At 34.8% G+C, this 13,660-nt stretch overlaps 2 protein-coding genes across 2 annotated transcripts in view; one reads left to right on the plus strand and one right to left on the minus strand.

The window, feature by feature from the left end:
* The window catches only part of LOC138765531 (probable G-protein coupled receptor 139), a 30,069-nt gene that overhangs the window by 3,507 nt on the left and 12,902 nt on the right, over positions 1-13,660 (minus strand). The window lies entirely within an intron of this gene.
* LOC138762922 (probable G-protein coupled receptor 139) overlaps positions 95-13,660 on the plus strand; it is a 43,482-nt gene continuing 29,916 nt past the window's right edge. The window contains exon 1 of the mRNA XM_069936431.1: positions 95-302. The gene's annotated coding sequence lies outside the window, so the exon portion shown is untranslated. The remainder of the gene's footprint in view (positions 303-13,660) is intronic.

Below are 13,660 nucleotides of genomic sequence, written 5' to 3' on the forward strand. Positions count from 1 at the left end.
CGTTGCGGAAATATGAGAATAACTGACATTTTCACTTTCTCTCTTTGTTGTTGCTATTTGATGTTCTGAATATTGCCAGAGTTTTATTTATGTTTCAGATTTCTCGGCCTCTGCATCTTTTCTCGTCTGTCAATCACCGTTTGTTGAATTGATTTTAAATTACGTATCATGCATTATTCTTCTTTTACAGGGCTAGTGAGCATCGCCCGACAGCTGGGCCCCAGTCTCTTGGCTCCAAGACAAAAGATTATAGTGATGCTCATGGAAAACCATTAGGCCGGCAAGAGTTCCTTCATGAATTGGTGAGAACGAGCTTTAGTATAGAACAGCAAAACGGACACATCTATTTCCTCTCTTGGTTGGTGGGTAATTCATTTAGCTGTGAGGGTTAACTGTGAGACTCAACTCACTTAATCTAACAGCTACTGGGATTATATATCGTCCATTGGAAGGATTTTATCCATTTCTCACTATTTGTCTGTCTCCACTCTATCTGTTCCCTGGATAATGACTTCCAATCCGTGACATCCGAAATAACCCCTTTCTCTGATAAACTCGGATCGCTCCTTACTGGCGATGATAAAGCCCACGTTTGTATCTCCTCTTATTTTCCTAATTCAGTCTTTGACCACCTACCACAGGAAGAAAAAGGACCGAGTATCTCTGGTCCTCACTTTCTTCTTCTTCATCATCCACATCCGAGATATTATTTGACACTTCCGTCAACTTCGATGTGATACCACTAACAACCATATCGTCCCCTCTCAATTCTTCTTCATTTTCGCCGGGATCTTTCTGTCCTAAACCCTCTGGTTCACTCTTCCATTCTCACTCACATTTCCATCCCATCCACCACAGCTCGCTCTAATTGTAGAAAGTTCTAAACTTGTCGCTGCATTTTCTCGCTCATCAGGAACATAAACTGTCGTCCTAAGTGAGATAAAACTTTACATGGACATTTTCCAGCCTCATCCACTACATGATTTGAACTCGCTGTGGAATCATCTTGATTGGTGAGACCAATCTCAGATTAGCTGGCTGCTTTACTGAACACAATATCTGTGTTTGTAGTTCTTAACCTAAGCTTGCTGTAGACAATCATTTGAACTACCCCAACTCTTCCTACAATGACGCGTTAGTTCGTGTCCTCATCGTTTGTTGAGTGACGCTAAATGTAAATTTCTGGAACAATACATCATATTCTTCATGGACAGTTTAAACTTAATAGCATTAAACATCGATTTTCCTTATGTTAGATACCGCAAACACTTTCCAACATTTCTTTCCCCACTCCTGTACTTATTTACCCCTCTCTATATTTTCTTCCTTCCTAGTCGTGTCTCCCTCTGCCTACCTCTTCATCTTTAGAACCCTCTGCCCTATACACAACAACTATGAGCCCCAGAAATTTTATTCCTCCCTTAGATAATTAATTTTACCCCTTCCCTCTGGTCATGATAAAGGATTTAGACCCCAAAGGCTGACTGACTATTTGTACCCATGGATGCTATAAGACCTGTTGAGCTCCTCCGGCACTTCTTCATTTGCTTAATGTTCCAGCATCTGCAGCTTGCACGTTAATTTCACTTCACAGAAAGCCTTAGTTATGCGAATGGGCAGAGGTACAATGCTTTAAATTATTTAAACGAGAATACGATCATGCAGCAGTGGAATGAGCGTCAGAAAATTATCATGTCAGACATCTTATCTTGTATAGAAAAAGATATTCTTTCCATAACCAAACAAAACTGCATCTCTGAATACCACCTATCTAAAGACAATACATTTCTATTCTTCCAAGTAATCGCTATACATTTCTTGGCCACTGCCAGCGCTAAGTAAATAAAAGAGATCTGGTAATTATCTAATTCTAAATCAATGAAAATGTAAAAAAGATGTCTTTTTATGAGTTAAAGTCGACCCCATTTATGATTATATAAAATTTAAATAAGTATCTCTTTATTTGCATCTCAGCATCCCTGAATAGAAACATCTTGTATGAAAATAATGCCTAGTTAAATTAAAAACATGTCACCACATAGAGAAAAAAATGTGCCATAATAGCGGTGCGGTCTCCAATTTACTGTGCAATGCGACATTCGTGGAACAGCTGCATTTGGAACTACTGATTTCTTACAACATCACTTAATGTCTAGTTTCCATACTTTAGTTTCTGGTCCATTCGAAGGGACCTTATAAGTATACATTCATTAAATTATCTCTGGATTTGTCTGTTAGTCTCACTCCATTCTACCAATTAAGGATCTTCTTATCATCTCCCAGGCTGGTAATAAGAAAAGAATGCAGCCCCCCTTTTCTCTTCCAGTCACCAAGTTAAAACTTACATTTTTAACATATTCTTACAATCTACTTTCTCATTCACTTATTTTTATCATTTCGTGACAACTTATAACTGAATGATCAGATGAAAAACAACTTCACATAAGCAGCAGAGAAGTATTATTGAAAGAAGAATAATTGATAGAGTGATAAATTCCTTTCCAAGCCATTGTACTCAAAGTGTTCCAAATTATTATAGGATCAGTGTAATAATACTGGACAATGAAGATTTTATTCACTAAACACCTTTGGGTTTATGTTTTGAATTTTTGGCAGCTGGTCATGAAAATCACCTTATTACTGTCCTATCACATACACTTTTCTAGATATGGCATATTTTTGTGATTTCCTGTCATATTTTAAATCTACTTGTATATTGCCCATAAAACAAGCTGTTTTGGTCAGTCCAAGCATGACCGAGTATGCACTCAATGCAAGTGCGATGCAAATAATTTTGCATAGGTTTGGGCATGCTTAGTCAGGATAGATGCAGACAGGCTATAAACACAGCTCACATATACAGATGCTGTGCATTACATTGATTATAGATTGAACGCATGTTAATGCACTTGTTCTTCAGCCAATAGTATAGTGAGTACAGTTATGTCTTCTGGAAGATCGAATACACTATAAATATCTCATTAATGTCCTTAAAGATTTGGTTAGTTATTGTATAAGACATTGGTAGAGCCAAATTTAGAGTGCTGTGTGCAATTCTTATAACTACAGGAGAGATATCAATAAAATTGAAAGAGTGCAGGGAAGGTTTACTAGGATGTTGCCAGCACTTCAGGAAGGGAGTTACAGGGAATGTCTCTGGAGTGTTGAAGAATGAGGGGAGAGTTGATGGATATAATACAAAATTATGAGATAGAGTAAATATAAGTAAGATTTTTAGACACTAAACAGAGGGCATGGGTTAAGGGTGAAAAGGGAAATGTTCTGGAAGAAAAATAGTTTGGCATAAACCAGAAGGGCATAATTGGAGTCACGTGATGGAGTAGTGGCCAGTCATGAAAACCAGCCCTCTCCAGGAAAATAGAAAAAAAGTTAGGAAAAAGCAAAGCTTAATAGAAATAGAGTACAAGAAATAGAAGATAAAGATACAGAGAAGAGAAACAAGAAGAAAGTAAGAACAGCTGGAAAAAAAGAAGAAAAAAGTCACCAGAGAAGAAGGAAGAATGCCTTACCTGCAGGAAGGAACAGGACACTGTGGTGATGAGGAGCGCCCAACCCTTGAGGTCAGTCCCTGCCCTACAGAATTGCGAACCCCGATCGGTGGACTGGAAAAATGGCTCTCTGAGCCAAACAAAAGTGCGCAACTGCACAATCTAAGGTAAAGGAAACCACCGACAGGAGGGGGGCTCTGCCAAGGAGAGGGCAACCAAGGCATGACCAGCTGAGGGACACCCAACACCAGGAAGATGAGGAAAGCAGCAGGAGAGGGAGTGTAGTACCAGGTGAGGAAGAAAGTTGATGGGGTGAACGGCAAGAAGAGCAGCAGCAGAAGGCTCGACAGATGAGCAGCCCAGAAGGGGAGGACCAACAGCAAGAGGCCAAGCAAGAAGAGACCCAACAAAGTGAGACAAGCAACTCATCCGAAAAACCAGAAGAGACACAGATACAAAGAAGAGAAGAAGAAGAAGACACAAACATAGGTACAGACACAGAAGAAGAGGAAGAAGAAGACCAAGATTTTCCACAGAGAAATAGAAAGTAAAACAGATGGACAGAATATAGATAATTTTTTTTGAAGAACAAATGAGATCATTAAAAGAATGGTTGTCATTAGAATTTAGTGCAATTAAAATAAAAATGAAAAGAACAGAAGAAAAAATGCAAAGATTAGAGCTAGTCATGACAGAAATAGGGAAAAGATTAGAAAATGTGGAAGAATGAGAAACGGCTGTAGAAATAGAAGTAAATGACAAGAGGAAAATTAGAAGAAAGTGATAAAAAAAATTAAAGAGACAAAAGAGTTGTTAGCTCAGAAAATTGATAAGTTGGAAAATTATAGTAGACGAAACAACATAAAAATAGTGGGCCTAAAGGAAGATGAAGAGGGCACAGATATGAAGGAATTTATAAAAGAATGGATCCCGAAGGTCCTGGGAATGAAAGAAATGCAGGAAGGAATGTAAATAGAAAGGGCACACACAGCACTAGCTCCAAAATCACAGACACATCAAAAACCAAGATCGATTTTAGTAAAATTTTTGAGATATACAACAAGAAAATATACTGGAGCAGGGAAGGAATAAAATTAGAGAAGATAATAAACCATTGGAATACAAGGGTCAAAAAATATTTTTTATACCCAGACAAAAGTTTTGAACTCTTAAAGAAGAGGAAGGAGTTTAATACAGCAAAATCGATCCAATGGAAAAAAGGATATAAATTCACGTTAAGTCATCCAGCTGTGCATAAAATATTTATAACCGGGGAGCAAAACAGACTGTTCTCAGATCCGGAGGAAGCACAATAATTTGCAGAATGCTGTAGGACAAAAGGAGAGATGACGAGATGTAATAAGTATGAAGAACGGTGATAAAGTGTATATAAAGATGTAAAAACAAAGTATATGTAAAGAACTAAAGAAGGGAAAGAGAAGGGAAGGAAGGAAGTAAGGGAAAAAAGGGAGAACTTTGTTATATGTGTAAAAAAAGTGTTTTCTGGGGGGTTGCGGGGAGAGAATAACGGTCACTGCAAAATCAGTTGACGCTTGCAAGCAGGATCGCTTGTGGGAGTTGTGGTTGCCCGGCAAGGGATAAGGGGCAACTCAGAGAGTAGGGGGGGGGGTATTTGGGGTTAAGGTAATATTGGATGTGGGAGTTGTTGGAGTATTTTATGTTTTAAATGTGTTGTCATACAAGGAGTTTAAAAAGGGAAAACTGAGAGATGAAAATGAGGAAAAGGGGGATGGTGGTGGTGGTGAGGATGCAGAAATGAGGTGTAAACAGGATATGAGATGCTCTCATTGAACTATATAACTATAAACATTAATGGAATACATAACCAAATTAAATGAAAAAGGCTATTAAATTTACTGAAAAAAGAAAAAAATAGATATAGCATTATTGGAGGAAATGCATCTAACTGAAATGTAACATAACAAATTAAAGAGAGACTGGGTAGGACACGTAGTGGCAGCATCATATAATTCAAAAGCTAGAGGTGTAGCTATATTAATTAATAAAAATGTACCAATCAAAATAGAGGAGGAAATAATAGATCCAGCAGGGAGGTATGTAATGATAAAGTGTCAGATATATTCATAATTTTGGAATTTGCTCAGTATATATGCACCTAATAAGGAGGATCAAAAGTTTATGCAGGATTTTTTTTTGAAGTTTGTAGATACACGAGAAAATATATTGACAGGAGGGTATTTTAACCTTAATTTGGATCCAATGTTTGATAAAACTGGACAAAAGACAAGTAAAAAGAATAAAGTGGCCAAATTTATGGTTAAATCAATGCAGGAAATGAAACTTATGGATATATGGAGGAGGCAGCACCCACGAGAAAAGGAATACTCATATTAGTCAAGTAGGCATAAAACATACTCAAGGATTGATACATTTTTATTGTCAGCCCATATTCAAGGGAGAGTTAGGAAAACTGAATATAAAGCTAGATTACTATATGATCATTCACCCCTGTTATTAGCAATAGAACTGGAGGACATCCCACCAAGAACATATAGATGGAGGTTAAACTCCATGCTACTTAAAAGGCAGGAATTTAGAGAGTTTATTGAAAGCTAAATTAAAACATATTTTGAAATAAATACGGAATCAGTGAAAAACAAATTTATATTATGCGATGCAATGAAAGCCTTTATTGGAGGGCAGATAATAAGTTATGTAACTAAAATGAAAAAGGACTACAATCGGGAAATAGAGCAGTTGGAAAGGGAGATAGTACAGAAATGGAACTGGTAAAAAGGGATGATATAATGAAAAGGAGAAAATTGGCAGACAAAAACAATAAAAAATGAAACATTACAAATGTACAAGGTGGAGAAGAACATAATGAAAATAAAGCAAAAGTATTACGAACTTGGAGAAAAAAAAAAACACTTAAAATATTTGCCTGGCAAATTAAAACAGAAAAAGCTAAAAGAACTGTATTGGCATCAAGGAAAAAGGACAAACAAATTAAATACAACACAATAGAGATTAAAGAGCTTTAAGGAGTTTTCTGAACAATTATACCAAACTGAGAACAAGGGGAAAGATGATAAAATAGGAGAATTTTAGCTAAAATTGAACTGCTGAAATTGCAAGAAGGGGAACAAAACAAACTGATAAAACCATTTGAAATAGAGGAAATACAGGATATATTAAAAAAGGTGCTGAACAATAAAATGTCTGAAGAGGATGGATTCCCAATTGAATTCTATAAAACATTGAAAGAGTTATTAATTCCTCCTCTCCTGGAAGTAATGAACCAGATAGAAGAAACACAAAACTCGCCAGATTCATGTAAGACACCAATAATTACAGTAATACCAAAGATGGGAAAGGATCCACTAACACCAGCATCATATAGAACAATATCTCTACTTAATTCAGATTATAAGATAATAGCAAAATTATTAGCATACCGATTGGTCGATTGTGTACCAAAAAGTGTACAACAAGATCAAACTGGATTTATTAAGAAAAGACGAACAGTGGATAATGTCTGTAAACTTATTAATCTAATTCATCCTGTTCAAGGAAATAAGAAGCCAACAGTTGCTGTTGCTTTAGATGCAGGAAAAGCCTTTGACAGAGTAGAATGGAATTATTTATTTAAAATATTACAGAGGTTCAATCTACTAGGAAAATATATTAATTGGATAAAAGGATTATATAATGGACCATTGGCGAAGGTAACAGTAAATGGATATGTCTCAAACTAATTTAAATTAAGTAGGTCAACTAGACAGGGATGTCCATTATCCCCCTCATTGTTTGCTTTAGCAATAGAACCATTGGCAGAACTGATAAGAACAGAAAATAAAATAAATGGGATAAAAATAATATTTACAGATGATATCATAGTATACTTAACAGAACCAGAAATATCAATAAAAGAATTACATAAGAAATTGAAGGAGTATGGAGAAATATTGGGGTACAAAGTCAATGCAAATAAAAGTGAAGTGATGCCAATGAGTAATGCGGATTATACAGAATTTTAAAAAGAATCACCATTTAAATGGCAAACACAAGCAATCCGAAACATAGGTATTAGGTTAGATAATAACTTAAGCCACCTGTGCAAACTAAATTATCTGCCACTAATAAAGAAATTGCAGGAAGACTTAGAACATTGGAAAGAATTACCGCTAACATTGATAGGGATTACATTAAAATTAATGTCTTCCCAAGAATACAATACTTATTTCATTCATTATTTCCTTTAACAGAGAAATTTATTAATGAACTAAAGAGAATAATAAGGAAATTCTTGTGGAAAGTGGGAAACCAAGGATAGCATTAGATAAATGAACGGAGTGGTTTGCAGTTACCAAACTTTAAAAATTATTATAGAGCCACACAATTAAGGTATTTATCAGATTTTTACCAGAAAAGGGAAAAACCAGACTGGGTTAAGATAGAACTAGATAAAATAGGGGAGAAGGTACCGGAACATATATTTAATAAGTGTGATGAAAAGCTGGTACAATATAAAAGCTCACCAGTACTGCATCATTTACTCAATATATGGAAGAAGATCCACTTAGAAAGGAAAAAAAAAACGAATTACCAAATACCAAAATTACTATTGATGGAAAATCAACGAATCCTTTTGACAATAGATAATCTTTCCTTTAGAGAATGGGAGAGAAAAGGAATCAAAAGAATAGAAAATTGTTTTTTGGGAAATAATTTATTAACATTTGAACAGTTGAAGTACAAATATGGAATAATTCACGGTACAATGTTTGCATATCATCAACTGAAAGCTTGGCGGGAGTCACGTAATGGAGTAGTAGCCGGTCAGGGAACTCCAGCCCTCTCTGGAAAAGTTTAAAAAAATACACAAAACACAAAGGTACAAGAATAAAAATTAAAACAAAGTGAAAATAAAGGTGGGAAGAAAATGGCAGCGAAGAAAGAAAAGTCGAAAGCAACGGGAAGAAGAGAAGAAGAAAAAATGTCGGAAGAAGAAGGTGAAGGCCTTACCTGTTCGAGCAGGCCCGCCGTGGAGAGAGAAGCCCACTCCCTAAGGTCAGTGGAAGTCCCGAGCTCGGGACTATAAAAATGGCTCGCGAAGCCAAGTAAAAGTGCGCAACCGCGCATGAAAAAAAAACACTGATGGGAGGGGGGACCAGCTGAGGAGTCGATCTCCACAGCTGAGGATAACAGCTGCAACACAACAACAGGAAGAGAACATAGAAAATAAAGAGAACAGGAAAGAAGAGAGAAAAAAGAAAACAAGGAAACAACAGATGGCCAACCCAGAGGAAGAAGAAGAAGAACATAGAGAAATGGAAGAAGAAGGGAAAGGCAAGACAATGGATATATATTTTTTTAAAGAATATATGGAATCAGTAAAAGAATGGCAATTACAAGAATTTAGTGAAATAAAAAGAAGAATTAAAAGTGCAGAAGAAAAAATGAATAGAATAGAGATGGTCATGTCAGATATAGCAAAAAGATGGAAGGTGGAAGAACGAGAAACAGCCGTAGAAATGGAAGTAGAGGACTTAAAAAAGAAATTAGAAGAATCTAATAAAAAAGTTAGAGACACAAGAGCTGTTAGCTCAGAAGATAGATATAATGGAAAATTATAATAGAAGAAATAATATAAAGATAGTGGGACTTAAGGAAGATGAAGAAGGCAAGAATATGAGAGAATTTATAAAAGATTGGATCCCAAGGGTCCTAGGAAGACCAGAATTACAGGAAGAAATGGAAATAGAAAGGGCACATAGAACATTAGCCCCTAAACCACAGCCACAACAAAAACCAAGATCCATTTTAGTAAAATTCCTCAGATGTACAACAAGAGGAAAACATATTGGAGAAAGCAATGAAGAAAATAAGAGAAGACAAAAAGCCACTGGAATACAAAGGTCAAAAAAAATTTTTCTATCCAGACATAAGTTTTGAACTCCTGAAGAAGAGAAAGGAGTGTAATACAGCAAAAGCGATCCTATGGAAAAAAGGATATAAATTTATGCTAAAGTACCCAGCGGTACTTAAAATAGTTATTCCAGGGCAGCAAAACAGACTATTCTCGGTTCCGGAGGAAGCACGAAGTTTTACAGAACAACTACAAAACAGGCAGAGAGATGAAGACATGTAACGAGAGTAAAAATGACCACGAACTATATGTATGTGTGTATATGGGTATATATATATATATGTGTGTGTGTATGTATATATGTGTGTACATGAGTGTATCCATATTTAAAGGAAAATATATAGAGTATAGCTAAGAATTAATAAGGGAATGAAAGGGAAGAGAGGAAGTAAGGACGGAATTAAGAGAGTGACTTTTGTTATATATGTAAATTGAAATCTTTTCTAGGGGGGATGGGTGGGGAAGAGTTACGGTCACTGCGAAATCAGGTGATGCTTGCGAGTGAATTCGCAAATCCAAATGGAGAGGGGAGATGTGGTTGCCCAACAAGGGATAAAGGGCAACTCAGGAAGGGGAAGGGATAGTGGGGTTAAAGAAATTTTAGATAGGAAAATAAGGGAAATGTTTGATGTTTTAGAAATGTTGTCTTATAAAGTGTTCAAAACGAGAAAGCAGAAATGGTTAAGAAGGAAAGGTGATGATGAGGAAACGGAAAGGAAAGAGAAACAAAGTATGAAATGGCTACGATGAACTATATGACTTTAAATATTAATGGAATACATAACCAAATCAAAAGGAAGAAACTGCTAAATTTACTGAAAAATGAAAAAATTGATATAGCATTCGTGCAAGAAACACATTTAACTGAAATGGAGCACAAGAAATTAAAGAGAGATTGAATAGGACATGTAACAGCAGCGTCATATAATTCAAAAGCTAGAGGAGTAGCTATATTAATCAGTAAAAATGTACCAATTAAAATAGAAGAGGAAATAATAGATCCAGCAGGGAGATATGTAATTATAAAATGTCAGATATATTCGGAGTTTTGGAATTTACTCAATGTATATTCACCTAACGAAGAAGATCAAAAATTTATGCAAGATCTTTTTTTGAAGATAGCAGACACGCAAGGGAACATACTAATAGGAGGGGATTTCAATCTTAATTTGGATTCAAACATGGATAAAACTGGGAAAAAAATTAACAGAAAGAACAAAGTAACCAAATTTATAATTAAATCGATGCAACAAATGCAACTTTTGGATATATGGAGGAAACAACACCCAAAGGAAAATGAATATTCATATTATTCGGGTAGACATAAAACATACTCAAGAATAGACCTATTCCTGTTATCAGCTCGTATGCAAGACAGAGTAAGAAAAACAGAATAGAAAGCTAGAATATTATTGGACCATTCACCCCTGATATTGACAATAGAGTTAGAGGACATCCCTCCAAGAATTTATAGATGGAGATTAAACTCCATGCTACTTAATAGGCAGGATTTTAGAGAATTAATTGAAAGACAAATTAAAATGTACTTTGAAATAAATACGGAATCAGTGAAAGATAAGTTTATACTATGGGACGCAATGAAAGCGTTCATCAGAGGGCAAATAATAAGTTATGTAACCAAGATGAAGAAGGACTACAATAAGGAAACAGAGCAGTTGGAAAGGGAAATAGTAAATATAGAAAAAGAATTATCAATGAAGGAAGACACAACTAAAAGAAGAGAATTGGCAGATAAAAAAATAAAATATGAAACACTACAAACATTTAAGGTGGAGAAGAACATAATGAAGACAAAACAGAAATATTATGAACTAGGAGAAAAAACACAAAATTCTAGCATGGCAGCTTAAGACAGAACAAACTAAGAGAATGGTATTGGCATCAAGGAAAAAAGACAAACAAATCACATATAATCGAACGGAGATTAATGAAAACTTCAGAGAATTCTACGAACAATTATACCAAACTGAAAACGAAGGGAAAGAAGACAACATAGATGAATTTTTAACTAAAATTGAACTACCAAAATTGCAAATAGAGGAACAAAATAAATTAACAGAACCATTTGAAATAGTAGAAACACAAGAGATAATAAAAAAAAACTACCAAATAATAAAACACCAGGAGAGGATGGATTCCCAATAGAATTCTATAAAACATTTAAAGATTTATTAATTCCTCCCCTCCTGGAAGTAATCAACCAGATTGATAAAACACAAAGCTTACCAGATTCATGCAAAACAGCAATAATTACAGTAATACCAAAGACAGGGAAAGATCCACTCGCACCAACATCATATAGACCAATGTCTTTACTTAACACAGATTATAAAATAATAGTTAAACTATTAGCAAACAGATTAGCCGACTATGTACCTAAAATAGTAAATCTAGACCAAACTGGATTTATTAAAAAAAGACGAACAACAGACAATATTTGTAAATTTATTAACTTAATTCATGCAGTAGAAGGGAATAAAGCTCAAACAGTAGCAGTTGCTTTAGATGCAGAGAAGGCCTTTGACAGAGTAGAATGGAATTATTTATTCAAAGTATTACAAAAATTCAGTTTACCAGAGAAATATATTAATTGGATTAAAGCATTATATAAGGGGCCTTTGGCGAAAGTGACAGTAAATGGATATATATCAAAGCAATTTAACTTAAGCAGATCAACAAGGCAGGGATGCCCACTATCACCTTTATTGTTCGCGTTAGTTGTAGAACCACTAGCAGAATTGATAAGAACAGAAAATAAAATAAAAGGGATAAAAATAAAATACAAGGAATATAAAATCAGTTTATTTGCAGATGACGTTATAGTATACTTAACAGAACCAGAATTATCAATAAAAGAATTACATAAGAAATTGAAGGAATATGGAGAAGTGTCGGGTTACAAGATTAACGCAAATAAAAGTGAAGCAATGCCAATGAATAATGCGGATTTCTCAAAATTTAAGAAAGAATCACCATTCAGATGGCAAATGCAAGCAATACGATACCTAGGTATACAAATAAATAAAAACCTCGGCCATCTATATAAACTCAATTATTATCCACTAATGAAAAAATTACAGGACGACTTAGAGCATTGGAAAGACTTACCACTAACACTAATAGGAAGGATAAACTGTATTAAAATGAACATTTTCCCAAGGATACAATACCTATTTCAGGCATTGCCAATACACTTGACGGAGAAATTCTTCAAGGAGTTAAAGAAAATAATAAGGACATTTTTATGGAAAGGGGGTAAACCGAGGATAGCACTAGATAAATTAACAGAATGGTATAAACAAGGAGGCTTACAACAGCCAAACTTTAAAAATTATTATAGAGCCGCACAATTAAGATACCTATCAGATTTTTATCAAACAAGGGAAAAGCCAGATTGGACTCGATTAGAACTAGATAAAATAGGGGAGAAGATACCTGAACACATATTATATAAATGGGATGAAAAATTGGTACAACGTAGGAATTCTCCACTATTACATCATCTGCTCAATATTTGGAAGAAGACTCATGTAGAAAGGAATAAAACAAATTACCAATTACCAAAATTAATAATGATGCAAAATCAGTTAATCCCTTTTACAATAGATAACCTTTCCTTTAGAGAATGGGAGAAAAAATGGATCAAAAGATTAGAAAATTGTTTTTCAGGAAATAAATTACTATCCTTTGAACAAATGAAGGATAAATATAATATAACTCAAGATGCAGTGTTGGCATACTACCAACTGAAATCCTACTTTAAAGACAAATTGGGAAGCAGTCTGAGGTTACCAGAGGGAAGTAATTTTGAATATGTGATTACAGATACAATGATAATCAAAAAATTTATAACAAATATGTATATTAAACTGCAAGAAAAGGAGAATGAGGAAACAAATGGTAAAACTAAACAAAAATGGGAACAAGATTTAAACATAAAGATAAAGATAAAGAAGGAAACATGGGAGAAGTTATGGTCTGGAACTATGAGAAATACAATAAACATGAGGTTACGTATGATACAATATAACTGGATACCTCACAAGATCATTACACCTCAAAAGTTAAATAAATGGGACCCAACAGTATCTGACAGATGTTTTTGATGTAAAAAAGAAATGGGAACAACAATTCATGCAATCTGGATGTGTGAGAAAATGAAAAAAATTTTGGGAAGATCTAAACCAGATATTAAATAAAATTACAGAAAGCAATA

This window comes from Narcine bancroftii, chromosome 5, assembly GCF_036971445.1.
Source record: "Narcine bancroftii isolate sNarBan1 chromosome 5, sNarBan1.hap1, whole genome shotgun sequence".
Classification (NCBI taxonomy): Eukaryota; Metazoa; Chordata; class Chondrichthyes; order Torpediniformes; family Narcinidae; genus Narcine; species Narcine bancroftii.